Source organism: Siphateles boraxobius, unplaced genomic scaffold (assembly GCF_051911475.1).
Source record: "Siphateles boraxobius isolate OS27281-9 unplaced genomic scaffold, OSU_SipBor_1 3, whole genome shotgun sequence".
Lineage (NCBI taxonomy): Eukaryota > Metazoa > Chordata > Actinopteri > Cypriniformes > Leuciscidae > Siphateles > Siphateles boraxobius.
In genome coordinates this window covers 15,837,445-15,861,109 of record NW_027508919.1, presented here as the reverse complement: position 1 = coordinate 15,861,109, position 23,665 = coordinate 15,837,445, and the positions used below count along the sequence as shown (strand labels likewise).

The 23,665-nt window shown below is 40.7% G+C and overlaps 1 long non-coding RNA gene across 1 annotated transcript in view; it reads right to left on the bottom strand.

Annotated features, from left to right (window-relative positions):
• Window positions 1-207: 207 nt before the first annotated feature.
• Window positions 208-23,665, bottom strand: part of LOC143757015 (uncharacterized) — a 38,036-nt gene continuing 14,578 nt past the window's right edge. The window contains exon 3 of the long non-coding RNA XR_013210371.1: window positions 208-772. This is a non-coding gene — a long non-coding RNA (uncharacterized LOC143757015). The remainder of the gene's footprint in view (window positions 773-23,665) is intronic.

Here is a 23,665-nt window from a genome sequence, read left to right as displayed (position 1 = left end):
ACAATTTTACTCTTCCAAGAAGTATATCTTTAGTTCACCTTGAGATGATCTACAAACTATATGCATGCTATATATATATATATATATATATATATATATATATACACACACACACACACACATATAATTTCCACTTACACTTTTTCTGATCATCACACACTTTTCAAACGCTATCCTTCATTTACACAACACGGAGGAGTAAGGCTGGATTGAGTTGAAAATAAATTTTCCTCTCATCTAAGCAAGCATATATCTTGCAGATAATAATGAGTCTATACATCAAACGTGCTCATTCTAGATCAGGGCCAGTAGTCATGGAACATATTATCATAAGACATTTGTTCATAGCGTGACAATGCTTGGCCCCAGGCCACCGACATGTTTTATTTAATAACGCGGGAATTTTGCAATGTTTGCCTTTCATTACACTGAAAGTTGAAAACAGAGTCCAAAAGCCACTTGCTTTAAAGCACGAACTTTGCCGCCCAGTGACTGTCAAAAGAGATATGAGCATCTGGATTGGAGAAAAGGATTTTGCAGGATGTCCATCTAATGCAACAATGTTTAGTTTTCCAACTTTTTTCCTCCATGAGTTCTTTTTTTTTTTAAGGAGGTGTTGGGGGCTGAGTGGATGACCACCCGTTGGAGAGGGCCTGTTCTACGACTGGAGGCGGGGGGTTAAAGTGGCAGAGTGGATTAAGCCCTTCGCCAAAGGGAGACTTACACAGGGACCGGGAAGAGAGCCTCCTCCGCCTGGGAGCCATGAGAAAACCTGAGGAAAGAGCAAAGCATGTGTGTGAGGAGAGTTAACTTGTTTTTTGTACACTGCTGACCAATGCTGGCATGTCAAAGGTTCACCATTCTTGTTATGTTATCAATCAAAGCAATGACTGACAATATAGTTACATTCATCATATATCTTGTTAATCCGGTTAATCTTTCAATTATTTGACAAAAATGCAAAAGAACTCTTGACAAAGTATGCAACGTTAAAAGAGTTTCAAAGTTGATGCCGATGCATTTAATCCTAGTTCAATCTGCTGTTTAAGCTGCCTTTTGTGCTGCTTGTTAGATTATAGGATTCATTTTAAGTTTAAATAATAGTGAATATAATAAATAAACAGTAATATTTCTAGTGTTAGGGAGAATGTGTTATTAAATCTGATTATGTTATTTATTTATTTTTTAAAGTCGTAAAACTGTATATATGTAGAATAAATCAACTTTACATTTGTATTATAAAACTTAACCTTTAATATTTTTTATATTGATCTTTTCAATAACAATAACCACATTGGTTAATGTCACTTTTAAAAAATGACATAATATTTTTTAATTACTCCAAATAAAAGTAACCATCGCTACATAATTACTAGTTTTAATTGCTGTAATTTCCACCATACATGCATCAATTACAATGTTGGTTATAGACTGAATAAATAGAAAAAAGTAATGTGTGTTACATTTTAAAAAAAGCAACTTGGGTATTGTGGTTTAAACTACACTGTAAAAAAAATAACAATAAGTTATGACAACATATGTTTTTAAATTTTCAAGAAATTTTTAACTTTTTCATGTTATACAAGCTTCAGCAGTTGAAATGACTTAAACATACAAGTTGATTGTGTTTACAAATTTAAGGCAGCAACTTTTTTTACAGTGTTTTAAGCAAATAAATAAATAAAATAAAAGTAACATGCATGTTCACCAACACCGACAAAAACAATTCCATTATCCACGAACAATTACGAACAGTACGAACAATTCCACAATCATTGTTCATTTATAATCCGCTCCATAAAATAAATGTAATGTTTCATATGTGCGCTACTTTCTTTCTCATTTTTTCACTTTCTTTCTTTCTTTCTTTTTTTCTTTCTTTCTTTCTTTCTTTCTTTCTTTCTTTCTTTCCGGAATACTTTCTTATTGCTTTCACACAAATACTGCAATGTAATGTAATGTGACCCAATGTTGTGCAAGCTACTGTACAACTTGATTACAACTCGAGTAAAACTACGTGCAGTAACTAGGACACATTACTCTCGTGTACTCTAGATGGTAAAACATGGAACGTTAAGTATCTCACAGTGCATCGTGCGTGACAAGAATTAAAAAAAATACACAATGAATATCGTTCAAGTCGTCAAGAGCGAAAGGTACTTTGAGATTTTAAAGAGTCGCACTCTGATGTCTAAGATACTGAAATAAAACAGATTATCTGGATTAAATTATAGAGCTGTCAGCCTGTAGTTCCTCCTCTATATCCGTATTTGCGTATATTAACAGCTTAAAAGTGTGTGTGTGTGTGTGTGTGTGTGTGTGTGTGTGTGTGTGTGTGTGTGTGTGTGTGTGTGTGTGTGTGTGTGTGTGTGTGTGTGTGTGTGTGTGTGTGTGTGTGTGTGTGTGTGTGTGTGTGTGTGTGTGTGTGTGTGTGTGTGTGTGTGTGTAGGATGTGGAACAACATAAAAAAGAGGGATAAACAGCATTTAGGCATAGGGGAGTACAGATCTGTGAGGAAAGCAGAGTGCCTGGATAAAGGTGAAAGTCAGGGTTCCTGTGAGTGTTAAGGTTAAGTTTAGGGTCAAAGGTCAAAAGAACGCTGAGGTTGTGGTAAGGTTAGGGTCAGGTTAGGGTCAGGATGTCCACTTCCCTCAGGGTAGAGCAAATGGTCAAGCAAAGATCTATTCTTACCAATTAGTGCTATACTATGAATATACCATTTTCAATTGTTTCCATATATATTAAATGTGAACTTAGAAATTGTCATTAATATTCACCCTACTACACAAAACTGTGTTCGGTAAGATTTTTAATGCTTTTGAAAGAAGTCTCTCACCATGGCTGCATTTGATTGATCACAGTAATATGCTGAAGTATTATTATGATTTAACATAACTGTTTACTAAATTAATTATTTTAAATAATTTAATCATGTGATGGTAAATCTGAATTTTCAGCATCATTACTCCAGTCTCCAGTGTCACATGATCCTTCAGAAATCATTCTAATATGCTGATTTGCTGCTCAAGAAACATTTCTTATTATTATCAAACCATTGTGCTGCTTCATATATTTTTTTCTGAAGACCGTGATACATTTTTTTAGGATTCTTTGAAAAATAAAAAGTTCAAAAGATCAGAATTTATTTGAAATAGAAATATTTTTAATTACACATTTATTTGCAGCAATTAGTATTTGAATGAATGTTCATGAATCATGTTTTTATGTTAAAATGAATTGTAGTGTTTTTTGCTGTATTTCTTTGCTGTCCGTGTGTTGACTCATGGGTGACAGTTGTCGTGTCAGGTTTGCAGAGGGTCAGTGGGAGGAATGGATCGTCTGAGACTGTGATGATATCTTAGCTTAGCTATGAGTTACAGGTCTTATGATCTGATTTATTTCGAACGTCAACAAAAATATTATTTATGCTACGATGGTATCTCATTGCAGTTGTTGGTGATGTCATCCCAGCCTGTCACCACCAGACCTGGGAGGTAGTGCTCCCTTTCTCTGACCATTGCATTCTGGGAAATTTTACACCACCGCCGCAGCTTAATGGTCATGTCTCCCACTGTGAGCCGCGCTGAGGAAAACACAGACAATATGTCATGTCAAAAAAGCTTACCACTGTCTCCCACTGCACAGACAGCAAAGACTCCTGTGATGTATAATAATGTACTGAAGGCAAATATTAGTGTTACTTTAAAAACCAAGTCTAACAATGCAACTGATATGCTTCAGTCGCATTAAAAAAAAGTATAGTGTCTGATTAATATTCATGAATTTCTGTGAGGAAATAGAATTTGTGCTCTGAGCCTACACTGTAAAACAAAACTATAAAACCGTAATTTTTACGGTAAAGAAACGGCAGCTTTGGTTGCCGGAACTTTACTGTCAAAAATACGGTAACAACGTTATTGGTTTTACAGACTTAACTTAAAATTTCAAGTAATAAACCATATTTTATTATCTGATTTAATGTTAATTTACGGACCTATTGAAGTATTTATTTCTGTTTTGTAACATTGTAATACACTGACAACCAACAGTCATCACAGCAGTGATGAGCGTCACATGATCAATCAAAGCTCATCACAAGCAGCTCTTCCACAAGAAAGCTAATACTATTGTATAGACGCTGCACAGTGTCATTCGCACAAACATTAAACACCATCATGATAACACACATGAAATTTTAAAAATGCAATAAACATTAATTTAACAACATTAAATGTAACATAAAACCCTAATGTACATAATTGATTAGAAAAAAAAACCTAAGAAAACTATGAAAAAACAGTTATTTCAACAAAAATACTTCAAATGTGAAGTGTCACGCAGGGAATTGTGGGAATGTCAAATTACGGTTTTTCACTGTAAATTATACAATGAGTTTTCTTTTTTTTACTTTCAAAAACTGTAAATTTAACGGTATTTTACAGTAAAATGACATTAAATGTACTATTAGATCTATCACAGTTATTTACCGTTTATAGTAAGGAAACTTTCTGTTAAGCAATTAAAAGTTTTGCACTGTAGTCTTTTACCGTTATAATCACGATAATTTTTTACAGTGTATGCATGAATAAAACCCTAGTGTAATATCTCATTATGTCGTCTGATTGGGTATTATGGTGTTTTCACAGTTGCTCCAAATATTGTACTGCTTGTGATAGTTCATTTATCTTTAGAATTAAGATTTCTATCTCGTTGTGCAAACAAAACATTAAATACTTTACCTTAGTTTCACTCGCCAGGATGACTTCAGTCCCTTGGCTGTTGGTGTTCACAATGCTCTTGCTGCGTGACATGGAAAAGCCAAAATATTTACAAATGATCCGCAATGCAAAAACGCTAATATCTCAGCAGATGGCTCAGAACTTTCTGAACTTTTTTGCATCATCTGGAGCTTTTAGAAGTTGGACAAACTGGTGAGATTGGGTGGAGGAATTAAAGATCTTTGCTCTTTTTACCCTTCCTTCAGTTTCCCATTTTTTTTCTCAATATGCTGATTTATTCCCCGAGGTCTGCAGTTCGTTATGAGGCTTCAAAATTCCTCTTGCGCCGTGACAAACCGGAGAATGACATAAAGCGTGCGGAGGGGAGCGAGACATGTGTTGTCGTTTAAAATGATATTGTCTGAAGTTAATGACTTACACAGGCTTATAGGTATAAATATCTGATCCTTCGTGCTAATTTCATTGGCTGAGCAGGCCCCATAAAAAGGTCATTATGCCTGGTTTGTGTTTAACTCGCATTTAATTCCAAGGAGCAAGGGGTGCGAGAAACCGTATTGATTAAATGACAGCTTAACAACCAGCTGTTTAATAAATCGGCCCACTGCATTGGACCGGAGGGCAGAGAGAAAGAACGAGAAAAACTGCAAGAGGAAAAGGGAGAGGAAATCAAAGACGGAAGGGAGTCACAGATAGACGGAGCGCGAGAGATGGGGGAGAGAAGAGAGAAACCGAAGGGGGGGGGGGGGGGTTGCTAGGGGGTCGCTCAAGCTTCATTGCAGGCAGTTGTGATGGAAACCCTTTCCCCTCGCTGCTGACAAATTTATGTTAACAAGCAAATTAGCCACACCGTGGAGAGGCAGCGCCAGATCAATAGTGACAATAAAAAGGGAGAGAGACGGAGTGAGAGAAAAGTTGTTGCTGACCACATACCGTCTGCAAACGTAAACGGCCAGGGCCTGTCCCAAAGGTCCGTCAACAATAACCCACCGCTGAGAGACACAAAAGCTATCGACACGCTGCTCGCTTCAATTTCCCTAGGCGGTGGCTGCTGTCACATCAAAACGCCCATTAGTCACAAATTCAGCAGGCCATGGATTTTGCCCTGCTCTCTTGGGGCACGCTGTCATCTTGAAAGTTGTGCCACCGGCGGAAAAAAAGGACATCTGGTTTGAGTGTAGTGTTTGGAATACCAGAGGACCAGGAGGCTTGTTTCTGATAAAAGGGTAAAAACACAGGCACTTGAGAGCTGTCAGGGTTTGTTAAAAAGAGCAAGATGAGGAAAGAGAGAGTCGAGGTGAAACTAACCCTAAGGGAATATCACAAGACATGAAATAGATGCTTGATTTAAAAAATATTTTTTTTGCATTAAAACACTGAATATTAAAACACCATGAAAATGTTTTTCGTAGTTTAATACTGCATACGTATTCAAAAATAATTAAAAAACAGACATGGTGTGAATGATACTTACAATTTTTCCAATAAATAATTGCTGTAATTTAAGTAATCAGCAAGATATTATATTAATAAACTCTAATAATGTCTATAGAAAGTGAAATGCATTTGAATGTATGTGAAGATTCAGACAATTTGCCAAAAATAATTGACCCTAATAGGAGAAAGTCAGTTGTCAGTTGACACCCTCCTAAAATAAGGTCAAAGGTCAGATGTAGAAAACAAATTTTGGACATTTATTTTAGTCTTAAATATATGTAAAATATAAAGACATATATTTTTTTCTAGCTGCGATTTCATAATTAGTCCCATAGAGGGTTACATCTAGTTAGACAAGTTAATGGAGTATTTGATTATTAGCAATAGAAAATAAAGGGAAAACAAAAGAAATGGAACAGCCGAAATAAAGTTATGTCAGTATAGGTAACAAATGACATTGAACACAATTGTAGGTACTTCCCTTAAGTGAGAACACACACAGTGTTGTGTACATGTTCAGACATGCCTACAAAAGTATGCCTTTAAAAGAAAGTGTCCAAACATACGCATTTACAAAGCAAAATAAGGATTTTTATTATTAGGTTCATAACACATCTATATTTATGAGAACCCAGTCTTTTCATGTTTCTATGAGAATATGTAGTTCTGAGCGGTTGGCTGATTGGATGAATGAGCAGTCAGTTTGCATATAATATCTATTTCAAGGCCCTTGTATTTGCACAGTCTCTGTGGGAGCCGAGCTTGTCAGCGGCTGTTGTAGCACAAGCACATAGTCTAGTATAGACCTCTCAGCAGGGTGCCAGCGACCCTCGGTATCCTTCAATATCTAAACAGGTGCCGCTTGTCTCTCTCTGTCTCTCTCTCTCTCTCTCTCTCTCTCTCTCTCTCTCTCTCTCTCTCTCTCTCTCTCTCTCTCTCTCTCTCTCTGTCTTCGGCCATCAATCAGTACGTTCTAAGGGCCCTGTCCTCCTTCATTACGGCTCTATTAATCGGCTGGCTGTGTGAGAACAGCCCAGCGCCAGCCCGTTAATGTTTAATGGCTCATCTCACGAGATCAATGAGCCAGTTAGTGAAGACAACATTACACTTATGGCTGAACAGCCCCTAGTTATTGGACACACTAGTTAGGAAGTGACCCATCGCTCTTGAAGAAGGCTGGCTGGAATAATGGAGACTGACAAACACATGTCATTCTGTTAATGAAGTGAGGCACACTAGTGTTACACATTGTCTACACACTAATTACAGTAATGACTGCATGTGCAACGGAAAACAAGGGTCAGCTGTGTGAGAGAAGAATAGGTCAATTAGGATGTAAAGAAAAAGGAAAAATAAAACTGACGTCACTGATTGGGTTTGTAAACACTTAAAAAACCAGGACTAAAAAAAAAAATCTGATTTTTTACCATGATAAACATGCATAATCAGATTTGCAATAATAATATGAAATATCAAATTGTGATAATCCATTTCTTAATTTGAAGGCTATTCGTGAAACTTTGCTCTGTCACTTGAGAATTTGTGTGAACAGGCCTTAATTCTTACATTAAAAAATAATTAAAAGTTTAAGGTAATCTACAAATGAGCTTCATGTAGTAACATAAATGAACTAATGATACGAATTTAATAATAAATAAGGATTTGATTAATAATAAGAGTCAATCTGCATACAGACGTTTTTTGTGTTTTTTTCAATAAAATTGCCACATTTTGGCTTTTGGCTTGCTTAGTTGGGGACATTTAATTTAATATTCAACAATATTATTGATCTGCCTGCATTGACACCATTATATGAGATTTGAACTGAGCTGGATGACGGTTTTCTCCAGCGCGGCTATATAAATGAACTAAATTAATAACTTTTTTACACAAATATGAAACATCACTGAACTTACTTAAGCTGGACAGTTCGTCTCGGTTACGTATGTAACCCTAGTTCCCTGATAGGGAACGAGACGCTGCGTCAAACGCTGCGGGAACGCCCCTGCGTTGTGCGTCATGAAGCACGTGGAATCAGCCCAATGGAGAGATGAAACGTCATAGGCGGGTGACGTCATCGACCAGGAAACTATAAAGCACCCCAAAAACACAAGCGCATTAGCTTCTGATAGGCTTGAAGGAAGCGCTAACGGGAGTGCCGGGAGTATGGCGGAGCGACGCAGCGTCTCGTTCCCTATCAGGGAACTAGGGTTACATACGTAACCGAGACGTTCCCTTTCAAGGGAACTTCGAGCTGCGTCAAACGCTGCGGGAACGCGAATACCCACGTCGCCATAGGACCAAATGACCGTCATGTGAGACTAGCGCACAGAGGACGAGAGCACCTGTGCCCCAGGGGTAGAGCTTAAGTCTAGGTCATAGAACTTAATAAAAGTATGCGGTGAAGACCATCCAGCCGCATCACAAACATCACTCAGGGAAACCCCCGACAAAAGAGCTTTAGAAGCAGCCATACTCCTGGTAGAGTGAGCTCGGACAACCAAAGGTGAAGGCTGGCCAGCCGACTCATAAGCAAGTGAGATAGCCTCAACCACCCACTTGCTCATTCTCTGTTTAGACGCCGGACACCCTTTCCTGGGTGGCCCGAAACATACAAAAAGTTGTTCTGATTTCCTCCACAGGGCAGCTCTGTGGACATAAGCGTCTAATGCCCTAACAGGGCAGAGTGAATTAAGTTTCTCCTGGTCCGATGACATAAATGGAGGAGGACAGAAAGCCTGCAGAACCGTAGGTCTAACAATATTAGTAGGAACCTTAGGAACGTAACCTGGTCTAGGATGCAGAAAAGCTTTAACCATGCCAGGTGCAAATTCCAGGCACGAGGGTGAAACCGACAGAGCCTGCAAATCTCCGATTCTTTTTAGTGAAGAGATAGCAAGCAAAAAGATAGTCTTAAAAGTAAGAAACTTCTCGGGAACTTCTTCGATAGGTTCAAAAGGAGCTAGGGAAAGACCTTCTAATACAATGGCCAGATCCCAAGTCGGCACCCTCGTACGAACTGCTGGCCTCAGCCTCAAAGTGCCACGGAGGAAACGAGTTATAAGCGGGTGTCTCCCAAGAGAAACTCCACTGAAAGGGACGTGGTAAGCAGCTAGTGCCGCCACATACACCTTTAGTGTGGAGGGGGATAACCCTGTGGAGAAGCGCTCCTGCAGGAATTCCAGCACTGCACCCACTGGGCAGTTAACTGGGTCCTGCAGGTGTTCTCCACACCAAGAAGTGAAAAGTTTCCACTTCAAGGCATAAAGCTTCCTCGTGGATGGAGCTCTGGAGTTAAGAATGGTCTCAACGGTTGAGAGACCGGAGTCTATGAGCTGGGCCCCCTCAGAGGCCAAGCCCACAGTTTCCACAATTCTGGGCGGGGGTGAAGTATCGTGCCCCCCGCCTGGGAGAGTAGATCCCTCCTGACCGGGAGCTCCAAAGGAGAACCGTCCAGGAGAGAAATCAGGTCCGCAAACCATACTCGGGCCGGCCAGAACGGGGCTACTAGTAGTAGACTGACCCCGTCCCGGCGGACCCTCTCCAGAACTCCTGGTAACAGAGCAATCGGGGGAAAGGCGTACAGACGTGACCTCGGCCACGGCAGCACCATAGCATCCAACCCCAGGGGGGCTGGAAGAGTGATGGAGAACCACCGATGACAATGAGTGGTCTCCTTGGAAGCGAATAGGTCCACCTCGGCGCGACCGAAACTCAACCAAAGGAGCTCCACCACCTCGGGGTGGAGTCTCCATTCCCCTGGCCTCGGCCCCTGCCTCGACAGGGAGTCTGCTACCACATTCAAATACCCAGGGAGATACATTGCTCTCAGAGATAGTAGCTTCCCTTGGGACCACAGGAGGATCTGACGGGCCAACTTGTAAAGCCGGCGAGACCGCAGGCCCCCCTGATGATTTATATAAGAGACCACCGACGTGTTGTCTGATTGAACTAACACATGATGGCCTCTCAGGTCTGTTAGGAAGTGTTTCAGAGCCTGAAACACAGCCAACATCTCTAGACAATTTATGTGCCACGAAAGATGATGATCCTGCCACAGACCTCGGGCTGGGCGACCACTCATGACCGCCCCCCACCCTGTGAGGGAAGCATCCGTCGTTAGCGTTATGCGACGACAAAGAGCCCCCAGCACAGGACCTTTGGATAGGAACCAAGTTTCTCTCCACATGACCAGAGCACGAAGGCAGCGCCGCGTGACTTTGAACGTGCGGAGCGGATTTCCCCTCGGGGAGAATCCCTTGGTCCTGAGCCACCACTGTAGCGGTCTCATGTACAACAGGCCGCAAGGTATAACGTTGGACGCTGCTGCCATCAGACCCAACAGTCTCTGAAACTGCTTGACAGTGAGTAGCTGGCCTAGCTTCACTTGTTTCACAGCTGAGAGAATCGAAGCGATGCGGGTCGGAGAGAGTCGCGCCCGCATCGATACCGAATCCCAAACGACACCCAGAAAAGTGGTCTTCTGGGAAGGAGATAATACACTTTTCTTTGCGTTCAGCCTCAACCCCAACTTTCTGATATGAGCGAGGACGACATCTCGATGCCGAACCGCCAACTGCTCGGTCTGAGCTAAAATCAACCAATCGTCGATGTAATTGAGAATACGAATGCCCTGAAGCCTCAGAGGCACTAGTGCTGCATCCATGCATTTCGTGAAAGTGCGGGGAGATAAAGCTAGGCCAAACGGAAGAACCCTGTACTGGTACGCCTCGCCCCCGAAGGCGAACCTCAGGAACTTCCTGTGTTGTGGAAGGATGGACACATGGAAGTATGCGTCCTTCAGATCTATCGTGACAAACCAGTCCTCGGACCTGATTTGAGACACGATCTGCTTGATAGTGAGCATCTTGAATTTTAGCTTCCCTACCGAGCGATTCAATATGCGCAGGTCTAAAATTGGACGCAACCCCCCATCCTTCTTTGGAACGATGAAATATCGGCTGTAATAACCTGACTCCAAACTGGGAGGAGGAACCCGTTCTATAGCCTCTTTTTGAAGGAGCGTTTTCACCTCTTGTTCCAATACCAGAGCCTGCTCGGGGCCCACCACTGTGTGCAGAACCCCTCTGAATTTTGGTGGACGACACCTGAACTGGATAGCATAACCCTTTTCTACTGTCTGCAGGACCCAATGAGATATTTTTGGAAGGCTTTTCCACTCTGCCAGAAATTCTACTAAGGGTACCAGCCTCTCGAGACTGGCCTCTGGTGTAACTTGAGCAGCAGACGCAGCGCCCTGTAACGGCGCACCGGCAGGGAACAACTGGTCTGACCGCTCTGAGACCCTCCTCAGAGGGAGCGGCCGTCCCTCGGGAAAGCGCTCGCTGGGATCGTCTGTGCCCCGGCATAAAGGCGGGGTTGGCAGAACGAGCCCCTGAGGGCACCGAGGAGGAATGGGCACCGTAAAAAGAGGTGAACACCTTTCCGCCTCGGTGGGGACCACCCTCAGCATCCTGAACGGCTTGGCGTCAGGACTTCTTCTTAGCCGAAGCCTTCTTAGCCAATATAACTGTCCTCAGATCAGTTCTACTGGGAGAAGGCTTCGGCTGAGAGTGTCGCGGCTGAGCCCACTGTCCAGCAGGGGGAGCACGAGACGCGACACTCTGCCTCTGCTGCGCTCTATGTGATGAGCTCGAAGACGGCCGGGGCTGCTCCCGCCCAGCAGCCCCAGGGACATGAACTTTAAGGGGAAGAAACTTTTTAAAAGCTGCAGTTTGTTTCTTTTCTTCTTGGAATTTATCGATAACTGAATTCACAGCATCACCAAACAACCCCATGGGAGAAAGAGGAGCATCTAAAAGAAAAGCTTTTTCTCTCTCTTTAATATTAGTCTGATTTAACCACAAATGTCTTTCTGCGGCCACCAGAGCTGCCATAGAACGACCCATTAATTTGGCCGATTCTCTGGTGGCACGCAGGGATAAATCAGCAGCCTGACGCAGTTCGCGAACTACGTCAGTACTGACCTCCTCACTCTCACTCATGTCCCTTAGCAGATCAGCCTGGTATGCCTGCAAGATTGGCATAGTATGCAGACATGACACAGCCTGACCTGTTGCCGAATATGCTTTACCCACCAAAGCCGAAGTGTTTCTTAAAGGCTTGGTGGGTAATGCCGGTGCCTTAAAAGATGATGCTGCTTCGGGGGAGAGATGGCTCGCAAGCGTCTCTTCCACACGAGGCAAAGCACCATAACCATGAGCCTTGGCTCCCATAATATTAGCGTATGTTGAAGTCTGGGGACTAAACACTCTATATGACACCGGTTTTCTCCATGATTTCGACACCTCGGTGTGGAGATCATGGAAAAACGGCAGGCACCGGCGTGGAGGCTGCACACGTGACGGCAAAAATCTCTCATCCAACTTTGATTTAGAAACAGACTCCTGTCTAGTCACTGGCCATTCAATATTAAGTTTTCCAACAGCTCTTGTTAACACCTCCATAAGCTCATCACTCTCAGGAGTGTGGGGTGGCGAATCCTCCACATCTCCCTCAACACTAACAACATCAAGTTCCTCAGAACTGGATAGCTGCAGCATTGGTGCCTCAGCCCGAGCGGAAGAAACCGCAGCGCGTGCTTCCGAACCCGGGACTGAGGCACTGGATCTCACAGGTGAAGGGAGAGATAAGGCAGAGCCCGTCTCAAACCCCGCTGTGAGATCCATCTGCGATCCCCACGATAAGCGCCGCCGCTCTGCCTCGGCAGAAGCGGGACCCGAACCGCGGGGAGCGCGCACCGAACCGCTCTCCTCAAAGAGCGATCGGCGGGAGCGGAGCGTCCTTAACGGCAAACGCTCGCAATGCTCACAGTCTGCTCCCTCGAGAGCAAACTGGGCATGCTGAACTCCCAAACAAACAACACAAAGATCATGTGTATCCCCGCTCGTTAAATAACGCGAGCAGGGAGGAACACACTTTCTAAACTGCTGTTCGTCCGCCATAATCTCTCAATATATATATATATAGGGATAAATTGTTTGTGTGGTGCAGGGTATGTAAGACAGACAATATCACACAGGGACAGATTCACATGTAGCGCGACTGAAAGCACAGAAGCTAATGCGCTTGTGTTTTTGGGGTGCTTTATAGTTTCCTGGTCGATGACGTCACCCGCCTATGACGTTTCATCTCTCCATTGGGCTGATTCCATACGTGCTTCATGACGCACAACGCAGGGGCGTTCCCGCAGCGTTTGACGCAGCTCGAAGTTCCCTTGAAAGGGAAATGCTATTTTCTTCTGGAAACAAACATTGTTGCATGATGTTCCTGTTATCTCTGTAAAGTTGCTTTGAAACAATCTGTATTGTAAAAAGCACTATATAAATAAAGCTGACTTGACAAGAATAAACATTGAACATTTTTACAACATGCATAGCACGCTACAATTACTATTAATATAAAGAGAACCAACTGATGTGATAGTAATTCATAGCATTACAGCATGAATACTTCTAGCAAGAATAAGAGATAACTATCTAAGAAGGTTAGCAGATGTACAGTAATGTGGGTGAATAGTAATCAATATGGCAGATTCTCAAGGACAGTCCAATTAGTGGGTTACTCTGTGCATAAAAGAGCTTAATTTTGGCCTAGATCATTGTGAATATGTATGCCGACAGTTGGGCCATCTTTGAAATCTGGGCTCTTTTGGACATGCCTGCATATCAAAGGCTGAAGCAATAAAGCTGGTGTGGTGCAGCAGAGACTTGACTTATTAATCAGCCACTGAATCATCTGGGGCCAAACAGAGAATTTAAATGAGTCAGTGAGCAACGGGAAAAAAAACAGGGTGAAAAGTCACAATCAATTTAGGCGGCCAGTCACTTGCACAACTAAAGGGTGTATGTCTCTTCATGTATGTCTGTTTCTCCTCGCCGTCTCTTTTTCTGACATTCGCACTGCCCCCTCATCCTCACCCTCTCAGAGGAAAAGAAAGATGAAAAGACAACTCTTGAACAAGTGACCATCAGGGAGAAACTGCACAGGCAATCAATGGGCCATCAGTCATTGAGAATGCTTGTTGTGCTCTTTATTAGTTTCTGATACAGATCCCACTAGCACTTAATGATACCACAGTACAAAAAGCTATTGACACTCTTCATGTGATCTTTTTCTAATTATTGGAAGTGTTAGAATTGGATTCCAATCTAAATAGTTCATAAAGAGATCGTAAAACTAATCCATATGAATAGAGCAGTTTAGTCAAAATTTTCTGAGACTCGATCATTTTATATGATAAACAGATTTTATTTTTATTCACATATAAACATTGATTAGTGAACACAAACAGAAAATCAACCATAACTGCATGACACGCGTAACAAGAGAAAGAACCTCATTGGTTCTTGCAGAAGTTCAAACATGCTGCGTAACAAGAGAAAGAACCTCATTGGTTCTTGCTGAAGCTCAAACATGCTGCGTAACGAGAAAGAACCTCATTGGTTCTTGCAGAAGCTCAAACGTGCTGCGTAACAAGAGAAAGAACCTCATTGGTTCTTGCACATCAAGCAAGCATGCTTGAGCTTCAGATTACTATAACTGATGTGAATAAAAGCCTAAATCAAATCTGTTCATCATATAAAGCGATCGAGTCTCATCAGAAATTTTAGACTAAGCCGCTCAAATCATATGGATTAGTTTTATGATCTCTTCATGAACTTTTTTAAGTTTTTAATAAAAATATCTTCATTTGTGTTCTGAAGATGAACGAAAGTCTTACGGGTTTGGAACAACATGAAGGTGAGTAAATGATGACAGAACTTTCATTTTTGGGTGAACTAACCCTTTAACATCATAATGATATCAAAATACATATTAACATTATAATATATAAATCATATACACTTAAAAACTAAAATAGAACTGCAGTTTTAAAATGTTTATAAAAGATTATAAAGAGTTAAAATTATTATTCACACAGAATTATTATAACATTACATATTTTTTTCATTTACTATTATATGAGTATTAAATATATTTCATGACATAATTACAATACCATGTGTATATTGTAGTGAAATACATTTAAACAATTTAAATATTATAAATTATAGCCAATTTATAACAAATGATTATTAGATAGCGCTTTAGTCTATACACATAAATGACTTTAGTTGATTGGAAAAACTGAATTATTACAGAACACACACACACACACACACACACACACACACACACACACACACACACACACACACACACACACACACACACACACACACACACACACACACACACAAGAAAATCTCTGTGAACTTTAGAGGCTTAAGTTAATCTTGTAGGTTGATATTAGCCTCTCTGCAGAAATCAAAGAACATTTATCAATGCAGTAATACAAATGTCAATGTTTTAAATAATTTAAAAAATAAACCTGAAACCCCTGCAGATTGGTGTGATATAAACACAATAAACAAAATAATAATAATAATAATAAAACATCCTGTCCTCTCGGTAACATCAATAGCTTTCACACTTTTTACCCCCGTCTAATCTAAGAGAAACATCTACGAAATCACAAAACTTAAAAAAAAAAACTATGTCTGTCCTCTCACACATGCACACACAAGAAAAAAGCAACAAAAAAAGGAAAAAGTAGCCATACACGAGATATCCTGCAATTGATGAGCTGCGTTTGTGGAATACCCTATTAGGAATGAGGCAGACCGGCCAGGCAAGAGAGGGCTTTACTTTAAATTGAGTAGTGCCAACGCACATTTATTGGCTCTAATGTGCTACAGCTTGGTCCTGAGCTTTCCTACTTCGAGGCTGGGAATGGGCCGGCACTGCCACAACCAGAGAACATAATAAGCTTTTTAAGGGGGCTGCTTGTGCAGCTTGATGTCAAAATAAAGACCTCCCTTCAGCTACTGCTCCACAACCTGCAGCATACCAGCCAAATCTTTTCTTATTACACTGTTAATATGATTTTTCTTCCCCTTTGAACTTTGATCTTTTTTTTTTTTTTTTTTTTTTGCAAGACACCAGTCAGCATTGTGGCCAATGAACAGCACTTGGTGTGGCTCTCTCTGATTTTTAAAAAAAAATTATTTCAGAAAATATATAAAATAATAATCATTCCACATCAATTGTTGCCATCAATTGTTTGTATAAAATATGAAAATAACTTTTTTTCAGAATAACATATAGCCAGCAGATCACTCAGTAATGTTTTAAAATAACAAGCATGTAAAAATCCAACACTTTAAAAACTGCCATCTGATCCAGAGAGCCAGTGTGGCCCCATAATCCCGCCGGGGCACCATGCTGACAGTTTGGGGTGACCCGGCCAGTCTCCCCTCACCCTGCCATCCATCGATCAGCTCATTGATTAACAGATTGGAAATATTAACTGGAGGATGATCCGTCTCAGGTGGGCCATGTCATTCTCATTAAGCCACAGAGGGAAGATGGGGCTGGGCAGAATAGACCAGTCTCTCATTAGCATCCTAATGACGAGGCCATCAGATAACGCTCAATCATTATCTCATCAGCAATTACACATTCTGACTTATGCAGCATGCATAATGTGTGTTTAATAAAATGAATCCACTAACGTATTGAAGCACAACATTGAAATATTGACTTCTTGGTACTAAATCAGTGCATATTTTTAACTTGCTAAAGTTTTAAAAGCTGATTTTATAAAACGCTTATAGCCTACTTATTGTAAATCTCATCAGCAGAGCTAAAAGGCAGTCTGCTTGAATATTGTGTACATTGAATGTGCTTTAAAAAGCAACCTACAGTAAGTAGCTGGGCTTCCATCTTGGGAAATCTATAGATAACTTTTCATTAAAAAATACTTTCATTTTAGCAGTCCTACGTAATAGGATAGCATAGGATACGTAAAATAGAACTGCAATAAATATTTAGACAGAATGTGTTTGACAATGCATATACTAAAAAATGTGTTGTGCATTATCTCAAGGAAAATGAGTAGCAAGACAAAATCTTGCCTGCGTATATAAACCTATACATAAAAATATACTATAAGGCAGAGCACTTTTATGCCAGAGGTGGGCAGAAAAAACGTGGTAACAATTCACATCTTATTGTCAATGTTACACATAAATATAAATTAAATTCAATAGCACATATCAATATTAATTCTGTAATATAACGTGCGACAAAACACGCAGCTCCGAACTGACCCTGTGTCAACGGCCTTATTTTATGAGGCCGCTTTAAACAGCAATTCACATTAGCTCAATAACGCCCAGGCCAGAACGCAGACGGCACACATCAGATCTGCACCACCATGCAATTATGCAGAATCCTCCTGCCTGTGATTTAAGAACTCGCACAGGCAGCAAAACATCTGCAGGGGCAGACACAAAGAGCACCTCATTGATTGAATTTTATATTGTTGTTGTCTGAGATCTTAACATGCCTGGAATTTACAACCCTGAGAATAATAATGCCATATAAAACTGACAGGACAAAAGACATGTGACTCCCTCCATTCAACTCGCCCTCAGAGGAGGGAGGCTCATATTCTAACGTTTTCAATTTTCCATCAGAACTGCTTTTGTGACATTTTATGGAGAATTATGCTTGTTGATTTGTGACATATATTGGGATCAGTGAAAATATACGTTATGGGCATGAACACAAGCAGAGAATCTTTGCCTTCATGTTTTTCCACTCATAAAGCATTTCAGGCTTTAATAACCTAAGGATCATAACATTTAAAATTGGCACATTTAAAAATAACTTGGCCATATCTCCCTTGCCAGATACAGTGCATTTATGATTGTGTGGGTTGTTGCAGAGAGTTATTCATGTGGCCTGAAACTTGGAGAACTTGTGAAGGTTACAGTTCTATCAAAGTTCAGGTGCACCTCCTCCTCAATCCAATAACCCCTCACCCCCTTCGCCATGTTAGTGCAGCATAATTACTCACCCCCATCCCCAAAAAATGACAGGACTCTGACCCCAGCCGAATTATTGAATTTTTATCGCCCGCCTTGGGCCATGTCGGGGCTATTCAATTTTAGCCGGAGGAGGACAACCTATTAAGGAGGATGAGTCCAAAACGTCGTCGCTCAAATTGCCACCCAGAAACCATTACAGACACATGGGTTTCGATACAAGCAGAGCGTCCACAGTTTGGCCGGACAGAGAAAACCCCTTCTGCACACACAAACACCCAGTCCCCCCACCCTTTTTTCCGTACAAGTGCTAGAGTAGCAGACACAATTTACATGAGTTGAAGAGAAGGTGACAGGCGGCAATCAGGCAGTGGAATAGGGTCAGACCCAGAGACGAACAGACCACATTACAGTCTACCGGGGAATCACTTATGCCGGCCACGACCTCCGACCTGCACTCATATCAACCAATTGCCCTTTAGTATAATTATATGGGGTAATCTTTGGCCATTTGATTGGAGAGAGATGGGCTGCAAGCCAACGTTAATTTATTTTTCTGATAATTTTTTTTTCTCCTACTCTCCCTTTGCTTGTTAATAAACAGTTTAGGTAGAGCCATTTCAGTGTGTAAGTGAAAGTCACAAGGAGCCCCGGGGTCAAAGTTATCTATTTATCAATCTATCTGTTTATCTATCTGTCAAACTCTGTGACTGTCACTCTTCCAGATGAGATGTAATTAACCCCCGAAAGCCTGCATGTCCCTGTTTAATACCTACATTAGAATATTACACCTTAGGCGTAGAGTTGATTACGGCTGACATCTTGAGTTAATCCTTTGGGCAGGTCTATATCAAAATGTAAGCAGACTGATGGAATGAGACAGTGTACAGATTAATGATGAGCTTGAACCTTCATGTCTCCGTAAATAACCCAAATGGCTTATGACTGAAATGGTCAAACCAACATTTTTCAAAACATGATCAGTGTAAGGAACAAGAGGATGGCTATACATGCAAAGAAGGATTGTGGACTCTTTTTACTGTGGAAAAGTCTCAAACATTTTTGGGGGAAATGAAATTTTTACAATCCATATTCCATAAGGTTTCTGTAGACTTTAAAGTTCTGACACCAATATATTTACGTTTTTTTGCGATGTGAGGCGGTCAAGCTCACTGCATTCAAAAATAAGCAACATAGACAATGATTCATTATTACTACTATACTATACTATACTATACTATACTATACTATACTATACTATAATATACTATACTATAATATACTATACTATAATAAAGTAACACACTAATTTAAAAACATTTAAACACATAAACAATTATAAATACCATTAGAAATATAATATACAACTACAAATATCTAAAATATTGGAAATATAATAATTTAACATACAATTAATAAATTATTACAAATAAATACAATCATTTCCTCTAACACACCCTATCTGTTATAATCTCATATACAGACCAAAAACCAGTGGCATTTCTACCTGAACTGTAACTATAACATTGGGGCTGAGAAGCACACAACCATATGTTTAACCCCAGCCCTACAATAAATTTGCCCAGTCCCTCTGATGACATGCCCACCCTGACCCTAATCTCAATCGTCTACTGACCGATCCTTTCCCCAGAGAGTCAAGCTCATTGAAAAACTCATTCTCACCCCCCTTCACTTCCTATCTCCTTCTAAGTACTGTAATTTAGGGAGTTGCCACCAATATCTCTACCCCACTCACCCATCTCATTGTCATGGAGGCTGGGAGCTAAAGCAATCTACCTGGTGCCTGTCAGTCAAAACCCAACAAAGTGTGGTCTTACATGTCAATTTCTGTTACTGAACTATTACATAATGCAATGTTAACTATTAACAAATTTCAGATTGAGTAGTGTTTCAAAAATTATGAAACCATGTAGTGAACGGAACAAGATCAATCCTATCCAGTCAAATCTAAATAAGAAAATCCGTTCTTCCATTGACCCACTGCTAAAGTGATGTTCCACTCACTTGGCAGCCCTTTAAAACATTACCACATCAATCCAGCACATTGTGCCCTGAGGTAAAGGCTCAAATCATATGCATAAATATACCATGCAGTGAGTGTGTGATTACATTAGGTTTGCTGGTACTTTTCTCTTGAAATTAAATGCCCTTAGATATGCATCTATGTGGATGTGCATTTGAAAATTGTGTGAATGTGAATGAACTTTCGCACCTGCTTGTTGACAACACCACTTATCACATATTGAAATTAACCGTTTACATGTTTGAGCATGTGTGTATATATAAGTGCATTTGTTGGTGTGTGTGTGTGTGTGTGTGTGTGTGTGTGTGTGTGTGTGTGTGTGTGTGTGTGTGTGTGTGTGTGTGTGTGTGTGTGTGTGTGTGTGTGTGTGTGTGTGTGTGTGTGTGCGTGTGTTGTGTTGTGTGTGTGCGTGTGTTGTGTTGTGTGTGTGTGTGGAGGGTTCCATCCGTGCCCCGGTACCCCACGTCTATCGACTGGCTGGGATTAAGCCAGCCGGTGGAGGCAGTCTCCCAGTGGGCCAGTGGCTGACCCTCTCAGGGCTAAAGTTCAACCCAGGGCGAGGGCTCACGGGGCCAGATTAGGGGCCCTGCTAGTCCCTGCGGACGGATGAAAGAGTGAAATTACATCTCACCCAATATGCTCCCTCCACACACTTACAAACACACACATTAATTAGAACTATTGCAATAATGCATGACAGGTGAATAAATAAACAAATCTGATGCTATTTGATGCCAGCAAACTGCTCGCTGAATGTCCAGTTTTATCATTGTTATTGACCACAGCTGTGTTATTATTTAAAACAATATACCAAATTCTTGTGAGATGAACACCACACCTGCGGATCTAAGATACTTTGATTTCTCTGCCTTTGAAGCCATAATGTGGGAGCTGCCGGCCCTGAACTAAGGCTTTTAATTGCAGTGCTGGAATACGGGTTTATGCTCTGACACAATCTCACCAATTAACGTTTCCGTAAATAAAACCATGAAGTTATAATTAAGGTTTTCAGACTTAATTAGCCCTTTGTCTGACTGTAATGCCCTCTGTCTTTGAAGTCACGGAATAAACAAGGATGTTTGACTTTTTATCATGGGTTATTACTTACTTTGAGAGAATAAGAGATTAAGGCAAAGGGAAAATTAATGAATAAATAAGAAATCATTTTGGAATATTGCATAAAGAGTATCTCCAATAATCCAAAAAAATAAAAATTCTCCATGACATCCTGACTTGCAAATGAGGAAAATAATTCAATGTAATGAATGGCCCATGCAGATGAACAATGAAGATCTTAAGAGAAGTGAAGTGGCCATCTCATCTCCAAGTGACATCCTGACTCTCTCATTCTCTCCCTCCCTCACTTTCTCTCTCTCGGTAGAAAGGAGAAATAATTGGATTTTTTCCCACAAATAATGCTTCACCCTTGAGTTTAATTAACTAGCCTGGTGCAGGCCATTCTCTGGCCGTTTGAGAAAGAAAAAAGAGAAACCTTCACTGTTTGTAATAGCAGAATCATTACACACGCACTGGACGGACTTGCTTTTCATTGCTGTTAGTGCTGCACAGCGAGACTTCGTGGCGTGTTATTTTCACAGGCCTATTTTGTATTGATGAAGTCAGGAATGGCCTTTCTGGAGGGGATTACACCATAATGAGATATAGTTCAAACTGTCAGTCACCAGTTTGAGCACTGTAAGCATCTAAACCTACAGTACCACCACATCTTTGGCGCAGTGAAAACACCAAAATAGATTATATAGAAATAAATTGAATACAAATGGATTACAGGTGGTAAGAATGTTTATCTCTATGCTGCAATGCGATCTAACTGCAATGTGACTGGAGAGAGCTACAGTAAAAGATCAACATTTTAAACCAATGTACTAGGAGCTTTTCAACTGAATTGCAACTCATCCATCACCATGGCAAGCCTTGAAGGCTTTTGGCTTGCGCATTAACATGGTAAAAAACCTGTGTGACCACCCGCATCCCATATCCCACTGGTCACTCAAGCTAGATTTAAGGCTTTCCTTTTATTACAGTGCGTGGTTTATGACTATATGCCACAAAAAACAAACGCAGCAACACTAGAAATAAAAAATCCTTGCAACAATGCCTTGCGACCACATTATAACTCTTCCCAGGGTCCAAAGGGCCACTCTGGATGAAGGGTTGCCATTTTTGCTGTCACTGTCCTTCTCTTGGGTGCTCTCTTTCTCTTTTACACACACACACACACACACACACACACACACACATACACACACACACACACTAAAGCTGGGTGTTTGTTGTTCCATTCCCCTCAATGTCTCCCTCAGGAGAAGCCTCTCATTTTAATATAAATAGAACGCTTCATCATGCAGTGGCACAAACGTCCCCACGATGCATTGCTCTGACAGCATTACCCATGCTGCATTAGACCAGCAGAAGGGAGAGTGGACATGCCAACGCTTTTAGCCTTGCCAGAGCAAACAAGCATTTTCTAGATTTTGGGATGATCTGACATGTTTGGTCTTGTGAGTCTGGGAGCGTAAGGCCACCGTTGAGCTCAGCTGCTGTGCTGAATTTCAATTGGCCCTAAAATGGATAAAGAAATCATAAGCTGATCATTTAAAAACCTTTTATCATCATCATTTTAAATGCTGATTTTATTATAATATTTCATTTTGAATTTCTCATAAAAAAACAACAACTGATAACTACAACAGATATTATACTATATGTGAAGATTGATTATTTGCTCGTGACGGCTTCTCAGCAAAACCGTGCTGACCGAAGGAATATTCTAGGTTCAATACAAGTTAAGATCAATCAACAGCAATTGTGGCACAATGCCAAACACACACACACACACACACACGCACACATGCACACACACACACACACACACACTCACACACACACACACACACACACACACACACACACACACACACACACACACACACACACACACACACACACACACACACAAATTGCTTACTGTGCTAACTTATTCTAAGTTATATCTAATTTACAACTGCAAAACAACTTAAAATGATCGTAAAAAAAGAGAACAACTTTACAGCTCACTGCACAACACTGTAAAAAAAAGTTGCTGCCTACAATTTTTAAGTACAATCAAGTTGGATGTTTAAGTTATTTCAACTTAAATTACATTAAACTGTCTTTAAAAAGCAATGTAAAAATATTGTTATAACTTATTGATCATATCGTTTTTTACAGTGAATATGAAGTTAAAGAAAATGTTATGTAAATGCTTTTATAAAATTGTAACACATTTCTACTTTTCAGTCCAGTAAATACTAACCCCATTCACTTCTATTGTAAAGTTTACTTTTATTATTTATTTAATTAAACAAAGGACAAGTCCATTATTTTCAGACAATAAACATTATGCCACAGATGCTGTCAATTTGAGCTCAACTTGTATTGAACTTTCAGTATTTCTTTAGAGCTCAATGCAATCAGATGTTCCCAGGTGTGCCAGCAATACAAAGGGGATCACTTATGCTCAACTTCTCATCGTGATTCTCTCTCCTTTACCT